This window comes from Onthophagus taurus, chromosome 7 (genome assembly GCF_036711975.1).
Source record: "Onthophagus taurus isolate NC chromosome 7, IU_Otau_3.0, whole genome shotgun sequence".
Classification (NCBI taxonomy): Eukaryota; Metazoa; Arthropoda; class Insecta; order Coleoptera; family Scarabaeidae; genus Onthophagus; species Onthophagus taurus.
In genome coordinates, this window is record NC_091972.1 from 32750498 (window position 1) to 32766927 (window position 16430).

Sequence of the window (16430 nt, forward strand, 5' to 3'; positions counted from 1 at the left end):
GTAAGGACTTTATAGAGTATTTCCAAAATTCTATTTGTTGTTGAGATAACAATTTTTAAATCATTAAATTAAATCCGGGATGAATGCACTGCTATTACTAATATTATTATTTTTATTATTGTTATTGTTTATTTTTATATTTGTTTATATAAACCCATAATAAACCTGTAATACTTATTTTTAACAATGTTATCTCTGGCAATAAAGCTATTTTACTATTACTTTCTAGATTACAGTCTCATTTTTAAACTAGTTTTGAAGATATTAAAATGAGACAACATTCATTGTTAAAATGCATCAGATTTTATTTGGCCTTATTTAGATTTTTTTAAATTGTTATCATTATAAATGTCTATTATGTATTTTTAACTAATTACATTGCCAAATCGGTAGAAATATCAACACTCAATGATTGATGTAGTAATAAATCTGCTCACACGATTCATTTGCAATAGTCAATATATCATACCAATTAAATTTAAGTAGTTCAACGTTATCTCCTTATCTTATACGTCTTTCTATGTATAATACACCATAAATGTGTATGTAATTATTTCATCATTACAATTCAACGTTCAAACTCGAGGTGCCACACTTTTCTGTGTAGTTAACGTTGACCTAATAACGTTGATGAGAGATTCTCGACATAGTTCTTCATTAAAACTACAACAGCAACGAGAATCGCTAATTATCGTCTCGGTGGTCTCTTCTCGACATGGTCATTCACACACAACTACACGAGCTAACACAATAAAATTGTTAGACAACACAATACTTTGAACTGGAATTCCCCTATAATTTTTATGTCCATTGGTTATTATCTATCTGTATTCTTAAAGGCTATAATTAAAAGTTCATTTAAAACGTTTTGACCTATTTAACATTATTGTACTTAAACAATTTAGTTTATCTATGTACCTATTATTTTTAGAATTTTAGAACAGTACTAAATAGGTGCTTAGTTATCTCCGTAAAAAAATTAAAACTCTTCTATATTTGATAATAATTAATACAAAATAATTAAAAAAATTTATTTATTTGTGGGGAAGTCGCTTTCTCTTTTTTACATACCTCTCTTTTACTTTCGACATTGTCACTAAACGGCCTTGATAGTAAAAAGCTCTTCGAAAATCGCGATAACGTCGTTCGAAAAGGGATCAGATCTCGGTTCGAAGTTGTGTCCTTCTGTAGGCGTCGCGGACGCTTTCGATCTGGTGCTTTTGCGGGGGCCCCACCACACGTTCGCTCACACTCTTCTTCTTCGGTTACCATTATTAGGTTGGTGACCACACTCCGGCTAACACCACTTTCAGTTTCGTTGGCGGCGGAATCGCTCGGCGTGCTCTCTTCGATTTTATTCGCAACATTTTTTCTGTTGGGTGCCGAACGTGCGTTCGAAATTCGCGATATATAAATAACGCAAAGTTCGAATTCGACTGGTTTGGTGGATTATTTTCTCATCGAGAAGTTAGTTTAATTAATTTATTTTTTTTTGGTTTAAGTTCACACGTTATTTTTGGGCATCGAAGTGTTTACTGAAAAAAGTCTTCAGGTAGGATTATTAATTTATCATTAAAGATTGATTTAACTTTTATTTATAGATCCTTTTAAGATTTTTTGTTATTATACGTTTTTATTTATACTTATAAGTTATTACCCGGAATATAAATAGTGATATAACGCGTTCTGGTTTATTTAGTGCTATTATTGAATTATGAAAGCATTGTTTTTTAGTTTCCTTTTTGTTTTCTATTTTATGGGAGATTACCTGTTATGCACATAATTACTCTTACTGCTCTCTTCTATTTTTCTTTTACAATCAATTATCTTCTTGTATCTAATACGACGAGTATTTTTAATACAATAGAGATACTGCATAAAATATTGCTTATTAAAACTTATTTACATAAATACATTTTTGTACTTAATTATTGCTGAATTTTATACAATAATAAATTCCATTTAATAATAAATGTTTGAAGAAAATTTTACAATAATGACAATGTCAATAAAATGATGTGTGCAAATGAACAAAAATATTTTGACAAATCTAACAAATAATTTCATGGTTGAATATAAAACCGAAAAAATTAAGTATAGTTGAATTTAAAAAAAATATTTTGAGCAAATGCGTAATCCAACGATTGAATAATAAAGCTTCTTTAAGGTGATGAGCTGATGAGTGATATTGAAATTATTATTCTGACCTTATTAACTTATTAATAAGAATTAGTGGATTTTGATCTGTATAATAATTTAAAAAAAACCGTTAGGTAAAAGTCAGAAATGAATGCTGGGACAAACACAAAACTGAATAAATTAGCAAGAACATTGTTATATTTCTAAAAATTATCAACAGTTGATTATTATCAAATGAAATTAAATACAATAAAATGGTGCGGTTTTCAGTTTCAAAAATAATCAAATAATTAATAACAAAACCATAAATAAGCTTTGGTAAATTATCTTCACTATAACTTAATGAACAGATATGGCACAGCGTTTATATGTAAAGAATTACTCTGTGGGTACTGCTGAAAATATTGATCACAAATTAATCATCGTTTAATAAAATACAGGTTTGTAACATAAACATAATCTCCGATTTTAGTAGTTTTACTGCGAGAGTTTCACACATCCTTCCCCTAAAATGCGTTCGTTTTAGAAATTACTCCGAACAGCTCCAGTGTCACAAACCCTAGTGCTTCAAGCTTAAAACGAATACAGTAATTAACGTTATTATTTTAGGTTAAATTTATTATTAACCCGGTCTCCTTATATGTACCTAAGTTTTTATCTTCTTTATGGACCAATTGTATTTATTTAACTTATTGTTCTTGAATGATAGATATCTACTATCCGTGTCAAAAGTCAAGGCCCCTCACTTTAGAGATCGATATCTTCCCAACCACTCCATGAAAAAAATTGGGTTAAAGTTTGTTGTAATTACTGAACATTTCTACCTAACATATGCGAATATGAAAATTTTCGGCTCCGCGTTTTTCTTTTTATCGCGAAGTAAATGAAAAAAGAAAGAAACTTTGTTCACTTTGCGAGTTTTTCTCAAAAACTATCCGATGAAAAAATTTCAAATTTGAACAGGTGGTAGAATGATGTTCTTAATGAAGGGCATTTTTTTTTCGATATTTAATCTGTTTATCAAAGTTATGTCTTTCTAATTTTCAAAAATAAGCCATGACGAGAGAGGGGGGTTTCATGCAATCAGAATAGATCGTCTGGTCCAGACAGGACGTCGCGCCTTTATTTTACCTGCATGAAGAAATAAAGGCGCGACGTCCTATCTGGAATACACACCAGCACCATCTAACAAACAACGACTATCAAACCCAGTCGTTTTCAATACACCGTGATTTTCCCTGAAACTGTATGGAATATCGAAATAATAAAATATGTCTCTCATTAAGAACACATTATTCTACTATCTGTTCAAATTAAAATTTTTTGTGGGATAGTTATTGAGAAAAAAAAATCACAAATTGAACAAAGTTTCCCACACGCTTAAAAATCGGATACTTATATCTGTTCAAATTAAAATTTTTTGTGGGATAGTTATTGAGAAAAAAAAATCACAAATTGAACAAAGTTTCCCACACGCTTAAAAATCGGATACTTTTTCTTTACTACGGCAATTTTTTTCATCGAGGGGTTGCGAAGATATCGATCTTCAAAGTGAGGGGCTTTGATTTTTGGCACGCATAGTAGTGGCATCGAACTGGACGATATACTTTCCTCCTTGGTTTCTAATATGAAAGATTTTGTCTGATTTTGTCTCTACTTTGAGCTGAAACCATTTCTTTCATCCTATGTCGGGATTATTAATGATATTAATAAATGCACCCTCTCAACATAAAATCAGTATGCGTATAAGCTTGATTTGTTGCATTGTTATTGCTCCGTTCAAAAACAGAATAACCAAAAAATACACTGAGGTATCCCCCCAAAATTCTGTCTGTGCGACGACGCCATGTTAGAAAGGGCACCTTATTGTTATTGGTGTGCCTTCGGTTTTCTCAACAATCTGGCAACGACGCTCGTATCACTTCACTCAACAAAAGCGATGCGAACGACGTTGTTAGATTGTTGGGTTCCCTTCTTAAGATGGCGGAATTGAAATCGAAGTCAAAAAATGCGGTTCCTCCAACATCAAAGGAATCGACATCAGTGTCCTTTCTGGTTATTCTGTGGTTCAGCTGTCGTTAGTAGTTGAGGTGCCACCATAACCATGTAATAAAATAAATGACTGTAAAATTCCCAGATTACTTGTTTTCAAATCAGGAATGCTTGATCAGTCATCCAGCTTGTAGTCAATTAGTATTTTGCTAATTTTCTCTAAAATTGTAGAAAAAATATTATTCTCTAACAATATGTTATGAAACATTTAGACGCCTGCAATACTTCCAATATTCAGACAAGTTTTCATACTGGATATAGTTATATTTAATGCTGGTGTATTGAGGTTTACTCATTGCTTCAGTCTTTTTCAGTTCATCTACAAGAATAGTTTTTGAAATTTTTTAGCAATGGATCGACAGGTATATTAGATAGAGTTTTGGTTATACATTTTACTTACTTTGGCTGTCGAACTAGATGACGTTATTGCCCTGGTTCACGAAGTAATAGCATATATAATGCTGTGTTATCCGGCTTTAATTTAATTATGGAACGTCTTGCTAACTCGTTCAACCATTGATCTAGTAGGAAAGATCTCAACACTCGTTCGTTTATTGAATTCGATTTTTTGAATGAATCTTGAATTTCAATTCCCAGAAACACCTTTCTAAATATATGTGTTTCCACAAAAGAATGAGCCACCATAAAGACAGAATGTTATTTGGCATAAATAAGAAATAATAAGAAACTCTATAGATTGGAGAAATTAATGAAATTCAGTTAGTTTAGCGTAGACAAGATATACGTACTTAAATAACACTTCACAGGATAGCTATTTCTATTTAGCGCATACTGCTCATATTGCCAAACTTTGTTTTAATGTTGTAGATAATATAAACATTAAGACATATTTTCCAATATGACGTAATTTATCATGAGATATTTTTTCTGTATTATTTGTCGATTACCACTTGGTATCCTGGATAATTTCTCAAATTATGAACTTTAATGAGATACATGAATTTACTTATTCTGCAGTCATGCTAACCAATTAATAATTTCAATATTTATCAAAATTAAATGTTGAATTAAACTTCCCTTGGTATAGGCACTTAAAATTTTACACTTACAGACCTGCATTCCTATAGAGCGCTGTCATTTTCTAAGGTATTTTAATGAGTCTTTCAAACAAATTATCTTCTTCCACATCACTTGAAATGTTCTCTTCAAATTTACTTATTGTTAGTGGTAAAATCGTATTCGGATTTTTATTTGCTAGGATTATTCGTTCCTGAGTTATTACTTTTGCTTTCCTCAAAATAACAATATACACATCAAAGCAATAGTTTTTAAGAAAAACACGTTTGTAGAAAACTTATTAATCCAATCAAAAACTGTTGCTTTAATCAAAGTTTTGTAAGAGACCAATTAATAAATAATTGATAGCTTTACACGAAAATACTGCCCGTTTGACAAAATTAGCAGTGGCGTTGAAAATATTTTTAAAAAAGGGCTTTTTATTGTAGATAATGTTTAATTGTAAAGAAACTTTGACCTGCTATATCTCGTTAAGGAGTAATTTGCGACCCCATGTATATTAAGACTTTTCATCTTAATTTTTAATGTATTACCTGCCCTAGAAGTCTGTCAGCGGTTTTTTGAATCACCCTGCATACTATTCTTGAACCTTACATTTATTAAAACAATAGCTGATGTTGCAGATGGTATATTGTATGTTGTTTCAAAGATACGTACACTTTCTAGTTTTAAGGCTAAAGTTTCTACCGTTTCTACTTAAAACAGATCTTATAGGTCGTGGTGACGAGAGGGGCCGCTCCCCTCAATCTGACATCAATAATAATAATAAAGTTTCTACCATATCAAAGCGTAATATAGGGAAATACGAGGAAGTCCAGGCAGAAAATTCGAATAATGAAAATATGTCTTCTTAATGAAAAATGTTGTGATATTATTTTCAGAAGAAACCTCCACAACTGACATTTTTGACATTAAAAGAATATGGAGTTTAAGTGAGATTGAGTGAGATAGAGAGAGATAATGTCATCTGTTCGTGTTTATTGTTTAATATTTTTATCCAAAACAAAATTACAATAACTACTTCTACTATAAACTAGTACTAATAATATATATTTCATTCAATATTATCTTTTGAAGTATGTTGTTTCTGGAAGACACTATTAAATCGGCTACATTTGGTAATAAAGTTTTTCTTATATTTTAATAACTTTCTCCGCAATGATGTTATGTGAGGATCTGAACTAAGCAAGGACAGTCAAATATCTTTATTGGTCACTTGACGATTTAGTTTTCTTATATCTCCTATCCGAGTATAGCGGAATTCCTGATGCCTGCCTTCGGCGTTATCTTCTGATAACTAACCGATAGAAGTAAATCATTTTGATTAATAATAGCGCTATACATAAAGATTTTATGGATAATATAGACATAAATTACCAACCATATAAGTGGTCAAGCTGTTTCTTTAGCAAACACATCATTAGTATTACAAATTATGACAAATCTTCTGATTTCATATCATTTATCTTGAAAAGTGACAAAAATTGACAAATAGTTTCATAGGAAGTTCCTTTTAATTTACAATTAAGAAGTTGTTCTCACTTTTTGAAATCTTTGTTATAGACTTCATAGATCTTATTATAAATCTTGTTTAATTATAAATAAAGCCTATCTTCTTTTCACTTGATATTAAGTTAAACTAATTATACCAAATTTCGAATCAATCTTATTCAGCATAATTCAATCTTTCGATTAGAAGGAAATCGTTAATTCAAAAACATTTTGAATTGTTAATTTTCTTATAAATTCTTTAAAAAATTTATCATCTTTCTACATGAATATTTTATTCTTTTCCATAAAAGATTATCTATTGTCGTAAATGCAATTATACAGTAGCTGTATTTTACAACCGATTATCAGCTAGTTAGCATTTGGCACGACTTGGAATATCTTTAATATAATAGATGCTTCAACTATTAATTTCTTGATTTATGACAAAGTAATTTTTTATGAAATAACAAAATTCCATATAAAACTTAATAAATGTATTAATAATGCAGATATCAACCTTATTAACAAACATTTCCGGATGTTTTTTAATATATTGGTATGTTCTTATCTAATTTTATTACAATTCCTAAACAAATAGGAAACATTTTTATTTAAATAGCAGAGATATTAGAAATTTTATAAAAACAACTTTTAATTTATAATTTCCACATAAGACACAAAGAAAGAATGAAAATTTCTCCTCGTAATAATCGTCTATGTGCTATTTATAATTCGCCAGCTGTAACGTAGATCGTGATATAACGAGGAGTGCTTGGCGTTATGATTACGGGGTATGGACAGAATTATGAAACTATAAATTTTATTTTCTTTTCAATCGACGCTTCATAATTATAATCGTAATTACACGGTAGTTCTCTTTTATACGATTCTATAAAAATCTCTCATTTAATTGTTTAAATTGAGGTGAACTCCCACAATTTCTTTTTTATTTACATTACAAAGTTTGCAAAAATTATATAGACATTAAATATATTTCTTGTATTATATTTTTTAAATTGAAATGCATGTCACGATTTTTTAAACATGATACTATAGAGCATCCTGTCTTTTGGAGATAAAGTGAAGTGGAGGAAGGTCAATGACATAATCTAAATGCGCAAGCAAACCATGTTTCGTCGATTGCTTTGTTAAAACAGAGCACATGCACTTGTTAACGACCACCATTATATTTTAATGACCGTGTAGTATATATTTAACCTTCCAAAAAGTCTCGTTAGAATTCTTAAATAAAGCAAACATATTTTTAGTTTTATGGAATAAAATAATATCTCCAAAACAATTTTTGCGAATGAAACCAAAAATATCTATTTTCAAGTATATTATGTCAAAAATTAACCAATTACTTCAACAATTATGTAGGGGAAATTTGAATATTACCTTATGATTGTGGTTTATTTTAAAATGATATGCTTAAATGATAACTTTATAGAACGATATATTAATAATATCGAGAAGGAAATAATTGATGAACGTATTGAAGATGTCGACAATGATAAGGCAGACGAAAATTAATCGATCAATCAAGAAAATAATAAAAAGAGCCATTAAAAATAGATGGTGAAATGAACAACTCCAATCTACTATTTTCATTTGCTTCTGCGGAAGTTGTAATCGAAGTTGAAATGAAAGGAGAAGGAAAATATATAATGTAATAAATCAATAGCTTTTAAAATTTTTAAACGATAATTTAACGATAGCTTATAAAAAGTATAACATGGCATTTGATCTAATAGCCAAACAATCTTAAAATATTAAGTGTGGGTTTTCATTATTAGTAAAATACGAAGGGGATGATAAGGTTTAAAGAAAGAAGACTAGCATGGTGGTAATAACTATTTATAACGTAAAGATTCTAACGTCACTATAAAGTGGGTGAAAGGACATACCGGAAATAAACACATCCTCGAAGTCAATATATCGGTCAACAAAACATTAAAAATTCAATGACAATGATCGATTTTAAACTTTATTTTACTGAGACAAATGGAAAAATAGATATCAGAGTTTATTTTAACAGTAATATGATACTTAGATGCCTAGATTCTCATGCAGAGATTATGGTGTTTGAAATTGTAGAAAGAGATATTAAATAATCTTTTTAGATAATTTTTCAGGTCGATTTTGTCTAATTAAACAATTAATTAATTTAACTACTAATATGAAAGTGATAAAAATTGATGATTTTCACGGTTAGATCGTTTATGAAAAATTTCCTTGAATTTGATACCAAATATGATATTTTTATCTTTAAAATCAAGACTGTTAAGTTCAAAATTAATTAATTGTTATATCTTCGTAAATAGGTCGAAATTAATATCAACTGAAAAGATTTTAATGCCGATTATAAATGAGATGAGTTCACCAAAAGGGTGTTATTTTGTTTTTTCTCTTATCTCCTCATAGGTCGAGTTTGGTATCGAATTATAGGAGATTTAATATAAATTACGAGTCGGACTGTTATTATTGTTGTTAAGTCATTTTTGAAGGTCTTCCTATGAGGTGGACGGCTCCCTACTGGTATTCCCTGCATTACAATACCTGGTAGTGTATGCATACCCAGTCTCTTCGCATGGCTGTACTTCGCTATCTGCCTCATCGTACAACGTTTCATGTTCGCACAGTTCTTGGATGTTAATATTTGTTATTTTGTCTCTTCTCGTTTTGCCTAACGTAGTTCTTAAAGTATCCATTTCAGCAACTCTTAGCATATTTTTGTTGATGTTAGTATTTTCACAGGCCACTATACCGTAAGTCATAATGTGCCTTATGCAGATTTTATAAATTCTTATTTTACTATCTGTTTGCATGTATTGCTTTGAACAAATTGTTTTTCCTGAACATCCCACCAAGGCTGCTGCTTTATTTACTTGACTTCATACTTTTCTAGCAGGGTCGTGACTACAGTACCTAGATATTTTAAGGTGTTGACCTCCACAACTTTTCTTTTAATTATAGATATTGTCACATTGAGCTGTCGGGTAAACTAATAGAACTCTTTGTAAGTCATCCTCAACCGCCACTTTCTTTTGCTTGATCCTTTTGGAGCAAGATGATCCAGATGACATTTGTTTGACCACCTTGTCATATTCCATTGCCATGTCTACGAAGCAAAGGTTGGCGGGTTTATTAAATGCTGTTGATTTCTTTTTTTGTTGCTCGACGATAAATATAGCGTCCGTTTGTTGATATGTCTGTTCGGAATCACAGTTGTTCTTATCTGTTCTCAATTTGTGCTTTTAGCTTCTCTTTAGGATGCTGGAAGTAATTTCATGAATGTGCTTACCAGGGTTATCCTTCTGTATTTGTCTTTTGCTTCTATGTTTTTCAGTTTCCTTCTTTTCCCTGCCAGTTCCACTATAGGTATTGATATTTTCTCATCTGTTTTATAATTTGTTTCAATTGTTTCCTCAGCGCTATATAATTGTTTAAAATGACTCGCCCAGACGTCCGGAGGGATGTTTGCACGTATTCGCTTACTAGCCTCTCTCTGTTTCTTAGTATCTTCCAGAAAAAAACTGTGCCCCATAGAAATCACAATTTCTACGTATCCCCTTATGACTTGTAAACTGTCTGCAGTTGTCCCTCTTAATGGCCTTGATGCCTGCTGGTATGTATATCACACGTTGCTTTTCTGTTGGTTAGCTTTTGTAGAATATCTTTTCCTGCAAGTTCTCTTATATATTTCTTCATCAAACCACTGTTTAGTGTAGTTGTTTTACGATTATATTAATTTTTCGTTTTTCTGTAGACTTTTCTGCAACTTCATGTATATGTACTGGTTTTTATTTGCTGTCAGTACTTTTTGACTTCACGTTCGTCTGTTGTATGGGGGTTTTGTAGTTTATTTGTCAATCTGTTTGGTGCTTTTAATTTACTTTCTGTCAATACGGATTCAGTGTTTTTTGCTCTTGGTTGACCGTTACATTAGTATTTTGCTTAAACTAAGTTGTGATAAGTCAGCTGATATTAATGCCCTAACACCTGATATTTGCGCCGGTGTAATCGCTATCCTCTGATGTTACAGAAAATATACTTGCACTGCATTTTATGGAAGTATGTATTATGGATTCTCGGCTCATTCCTGGCGCAGCAATCAATCAGAAGCTCGTCCTTATTGTTAATGGTGGGTTCGGTGTATTTCTGTTTTAAGTTGGGGATTATTTCATTCCTATAGGACCATTTAGATCTCAGAAAATTTTAATTTTATGGTTGATATATCGGGGGCATCATATGCGCTTATGAGGTGTGTTGTGATATAGTTGATTTCTATGGATACTCTCAGTATTCATTTACGTATTCGATGTCTTCTATCTTCTGCGCGTACCTTGCGTGTGCAATAGTATGCCGACTACAGAACCTCTCGTTTAACCATTCCGCTCTAAAGAAAGATGTACTCTCTATATTGTGATGTCCTTTCTCCTTTTTTTTTTGATTCTGATAACCAATATTTTTGAATTTGTGCTTTTTCATCTCGATAATAATCTCTTGATTTCTATCGGTTCATGATCGTTTGTCCTTGTTCATTGCGTAGGTCTTTATGCGTTTGCTGTCCATTTTCCAAGGCTACTTCTTCATTTCAATTATTGGGCTATTCAATACACCCAACTCCTGCCCCAGGCAAACCTTTAATGTACAATTGAAATTGTATAATTGAATAATTAGATAAATTATATACAGGGTGTCTCAGCGAGACCGGTCATTAGACGTTTCTGGGGTTCTGATGAAAATAAAAATTTGAGAATTCAGACTTAAGTATTATCAATTACGATCTCTTCGACTAAAATATTTTCAGATTTCTTGCACTTCCGATTATACCGGAAGTCGCCACCTACTTAATTTTTTAAATGGAACACCCTGTATATTTTTACATATTTGGATTTGTCTGTTTTCATGGTTTATAAATAAGTTTACTTTTTGCAATTTGATTCGGCCGTTCTCGAGTTATTGGAATTTTTCTAGAAAAATCTGCTCCAGCAGACATTTGTTCAAAAAATCATAGAACACTCAATTTAGGATTCAGAATATGCTTAAACAACATGATGGAGTATGTTTTGCTGCCGAGAACGGCTGTCTAGAACGTTTGGTCACTTTACTATGGCACGTTAACTTTTCAAAATTTGGAAGTACCATATCTTCATTTTTTTAAATGGCACCCCCCATATTTTATTACTTAGTCGTCTTCGGCGTCTCATTCTACATCTTTTATATCCCATATGTCCCATACCTAACATTAATAGTTTGAGAGATAATTAGGGTTTTTTGAAAAATGCACACATATCATATTGATATTTAGCCTAGTGTGCCATGAAAAACAAGCCTTCTCAATGAGTTCTTGTCAAAGACTCACTTGTTTACCTCACTTGATGCATGTGAGCACATAATTATCTGTTATGTCCCTTAATATTAGTACTGAAAAGAGTTAAAATCGATAACAATAACGAAAGTACTATTTACACAAATCAAGAAATTCTTAATTTATTTTTTATGCATAAAAAGCGCGACAAAGTTCGTAGTATGATTCCTAGATCTTCTTTGGCAGCTCGAATTGAGGTGTTGAGACTGGGCTCGAAATAAGCCAAGGCATTCACCTCTTCCGTTGCATTATCTACTACATTTTTTGGTCAGTTTAACACGTGATTAATTCGTCCAAAATGCAAAAAATTTGCTTCTATTCTTCTAAATTTATCTTTTGTCATCGGAGGTAAATGCGGATAATTTTCATTAAACATTCTGCAAGTTCTACTAAGAACTTTGTCGCACTTTTCGTGCACAAAAAATAAATTATGGATTTCTTTATTTGTATAAACATTATTTACGTTATTAATATCCATTTTATCTGGTTTCAGACTCACAAGCATCAAACAACGTAAATCAGACTTTGACGTTTGTCAATAAGTCATTAAACATTTGTTTTCCATGGCACACTAGGTTAATATCGATATGATATGTGAGCATTTTTCAAAAAACCCTAATTATTTCTCAAACTATTAATGTTAGGCATAGGACATATGGAGTATAAAAGATGTAAAATGAGACGCCGAAGACGAGTAAGTAATAAAATATGGGGGGTGCCATTTAAAAAAATGAAGTTATGATAGTTCTAAATTTCGAAAAGTTAACGTGTCATAGTAAAGTGACTAAACGATCTAGACAGCCGTTCTTGGCACCAAAACATACTCCATCATGTTGTTTAAGCATGTTCTGAATCCTAAATTGATATCTCAAAAATCGAGTGTTCTATGATTTTTTGAACAAATGTCCGCTGGAGCAGATTTTTCTAGAAAAAATCGAATAACTCGAGAACGGACGAATCAAATTGCAAAAAGTAAAGTTATTTATAAACCTTCAAAACAGACAAATCCAAATATGTAAAAATATACAGGGTGTTCCATTTAAAAAAATAAAGTAGGTGGCGACTTCCGGTATAACCGGAAGTGCTAGAAATCTGAAAATATTTTAGACGAAGAGAACGTAATTGATAATACTTAAGTCTGAATTCTCAATTTTTTATTTTGGCCAGAACCACAGAAACGTCTAATGACCGGTCTCGCTGAGACACCCTGTATAAGACGAAGTAGTCATCCTGCAAGCTTATTATTTGGCACAACTTCACCTTAAACTCTCTTTCTATGCTCCAATAATGTCATTTCTTAATTTCTAACCGTTTTGGAGATAACAGTTTTTATCTTTAACCACACGTTCAACAAATGTCAAATGAAATCACTGACTTTCTAAATTATATATAGTAAAATGAAATGGTCATCTTATAAGCATATAGACTTAGAGAAAACACTTTTCTTGTCAATCTAATTTTTAATAAACTTCTAAATCAGCAATTATTAATATTATACAATAAGGTGGTCATTTCTAACTTAACCGAAAACCTTTCTTTATTAATTTTAAAAGTTTTATCACTTTATTTCTAATCGTTTTAAAGAAGACACTTGCATCTAACGTTTAATTGCAAACGTTCTTTTATCTGCTAAAAAAATTTAATTATTTAGTTAATTGTTTTGGAGCAAATATTTTTTTTCTTTAATCTTATTTTAAAAAAATCTTCTTCTATCTCTTACCCCCATTTATACCGTACGGTGTTGGATTTTGGATCCATCTTTTATATATCTTCCTGTCTCTGGCCATAGTCCGTAGTCTTGGGCGAGTCACAATCTCTCCCTCCCATTGGGCTCTTGGTCTACCACGATTTATCTTTCCTTCTGTCCTCCTGTTGAACAATTCTTTCATTCGAACCAGATGACCATACCAATTTAGATATTTTCCCTCTATTTCCTGTATTATGGGGTTTAAGCTTAGTTCTTCTCTGATGTTCTTGTTCCGTAGCCTATCTCTTCTGGTTTTCTTGCGTAGGTACTTTATATCTGCTGCTGTTAGTTTTGATTTGTGCTTGTCCAAGTTTCAAGTTCCAAGTATAGATGGTTTCATTTAATTGTACGAGGGTGTTGTTTATTTGACAGTAAACTGTACTTGCTTTTGCTGTTCTGTTGCATATTTCCTGATCTATCTTGCAATCCTGACTTATTATGGTTCCAAATTCCAAAATATTCGTACTTTTCTTCCACATCCAGTTGCCCCTCTATTCTTACGTCAATATCTCCCGTTTCTTCTTCTTTTGTGATGTGTAGGATTTTATTTTAGTTCTTGTTTATTACCATTCCTCTTTCTTGTAGGCAGGTATTCGATATTTGGATGTACTGGTCTCGAGTGTAGATTAGGTTGTGATACCTCAGTCTCATCTGCGTACTTTGTCTTTTGACTTGCTTTATTATTCCGTCCATGTACATATGCTACAAAGAGTTGTGGGCTCAAGCTGTCACCCTGTTTCACTCCTCATTTTTTAAAATCAATTTAAAAATTAAAAATAAAATAAAGTCATCCTGAAACACTATAATTACGTATGGTCTCACCTCAAACGTTTTTTTATAATCCTTAAAATGTTTAATTTCTTTATTCTTAATCGTTTTAGAGAAAACAATTTTTTGCTTTAACCGCACTTTAAACAATCGTGAAATTAAATCGATAATTTTCAAAATAACATATAAAATAAAGTGGTCACCCTGAAAGCTGGTAGTTTGGTATAACCTTACCTCAAATGTTCCTTTATAACATCAAACAATGATTTCTTCTATCTTAACAGCTTTCAAGAAAACTTTTTTTTTGCTTAAGCTACACTTTCACGAAATGTCACTAAAAATTTTTCCACATTATATAAAATAGCTTGCCCACATTAAAAGCTAAAAATTAAGGTATAACTTGACCTCAAACGAAAGTTTGTGGATGCTGAAATAATTTAATACTTTTTAATATTTTTCTTTAATGTCTTTATTAAATGTCTAAAATTAATTCATTTTCGGCATTATCATCAAGAAACATTACATCTTAATTAAGTTTTACAGCATACCATAAAATTTTAAATGTTTAATGTAAAACATATTTCTTTTGTGAGTAGATATCCAAACACATTTTATGTAGTCGATTTGTAGTTTTTGTTAAATTGAATGAAAGAATTCTTTGTCCAAAATATTTCACGTTGTTCTGTTGCATACTTTTATTGCGGTTGAAATATTTCCGGCGATCTTCTCAGAACAAACGAATCATTCTTCCTGGAAAAACATTTCGTGGTTCTTCAATTTACAGATGAAATTAACTCGACAAGACAAAAATATTTTTACATGGAAGTGCAATCAATGACGTAATATTTTCCTTTTTTATTATTATCAAACAAATTTTAAGATATTTTATAATTTGTTCACTTATTGCATTACATTATTCCATAAGAACATATTAAACTTCACCTATTGTAACAACGATTTAAAATTATAGCATTAAATATTAATAACAGTAATAAAACTTTAAACTATAACATAAAAGGCAAAGATAAGTTTTTATTAGTTCTCACACATAACACCTATTACAGTGTTTATAGTTGTTTTACAATTGCTATTTAGTAATCTCGATAATAAATTAACATCTCGAGATTGCCTAGAATTATAGAAACTACTATGTTGTGGGTGGAATAAATTATTACCTAACTTAAGTTATGTGTAGTTATTTATTTTATTACCTAAGATTACTAATTACAAAAAATATTTTCACTACATACTATCCTGAGTAAATATTGTCTTATAAAATTAACGTTCGAAATTAATTACAGCCATTTGCATGCTGAATAGTACAGGAAGTGTACAAACCGTAGAATCGATTTACATATTTTGTAACAAGTTATAACAATCGACTCTCTATCGTTCCCCAAAGTGAAACGAAGTTTTTAATTGGACCATTAAGAAATCAAATAATCTCTTCCTTTTAAAATGAAACGTTTGCTCCCGTTCACTATGTAGCAACTTTGCAATAATTGAAAATTTTTATTTCTAAATAAATGTGACAATTTTGTAATAATACATCATCTGAAAAATACCTTTTGAAAAAATAAACTGTTTTCATGCACAACTTATTTAGCAAGATTTCTTCTGATGTTAAAATGTCAGAGATTCGCCGTTTTCTTGGTGCTTTGAAGCGTAACGGGGCAATAAACCACATCCGATAATATCGTGTTGCGTTTTGTATGGCTTTAAAGTAGCGGAATAAATTCATACCGAAAAAGAAAAACGTTATTGTTCCACCCGTATCTCGTGTAAGCCTTAAAACATAAAACGACCGTTATTGTGTCTGGA

General features: G+C 31.1%; 1 protein-coding gene across 2 annotated transcripts in view; it reads left to right on the plus strand.

Annotated features, from left to right (window-relative positions):
• Positions 1 to 1296: 1296 nt before the first annotated feature.
• Positions 1297 to 16430, plus strand: part of LOC111414927 (uncharacterized) — a 93748-nt gene continuing 78614 nt past the window's right edge. For both annotated transcript variants that reach the window (XM_023046396.2, XM_023046397.2), the window contains exon 1: positions 1297 to 1552. The gene's annotated coding sequence lies outside the window, so the exon portion shown is untranslated. The remainder of the gene's footprint in view (positions 1553 to 16430) is intronic.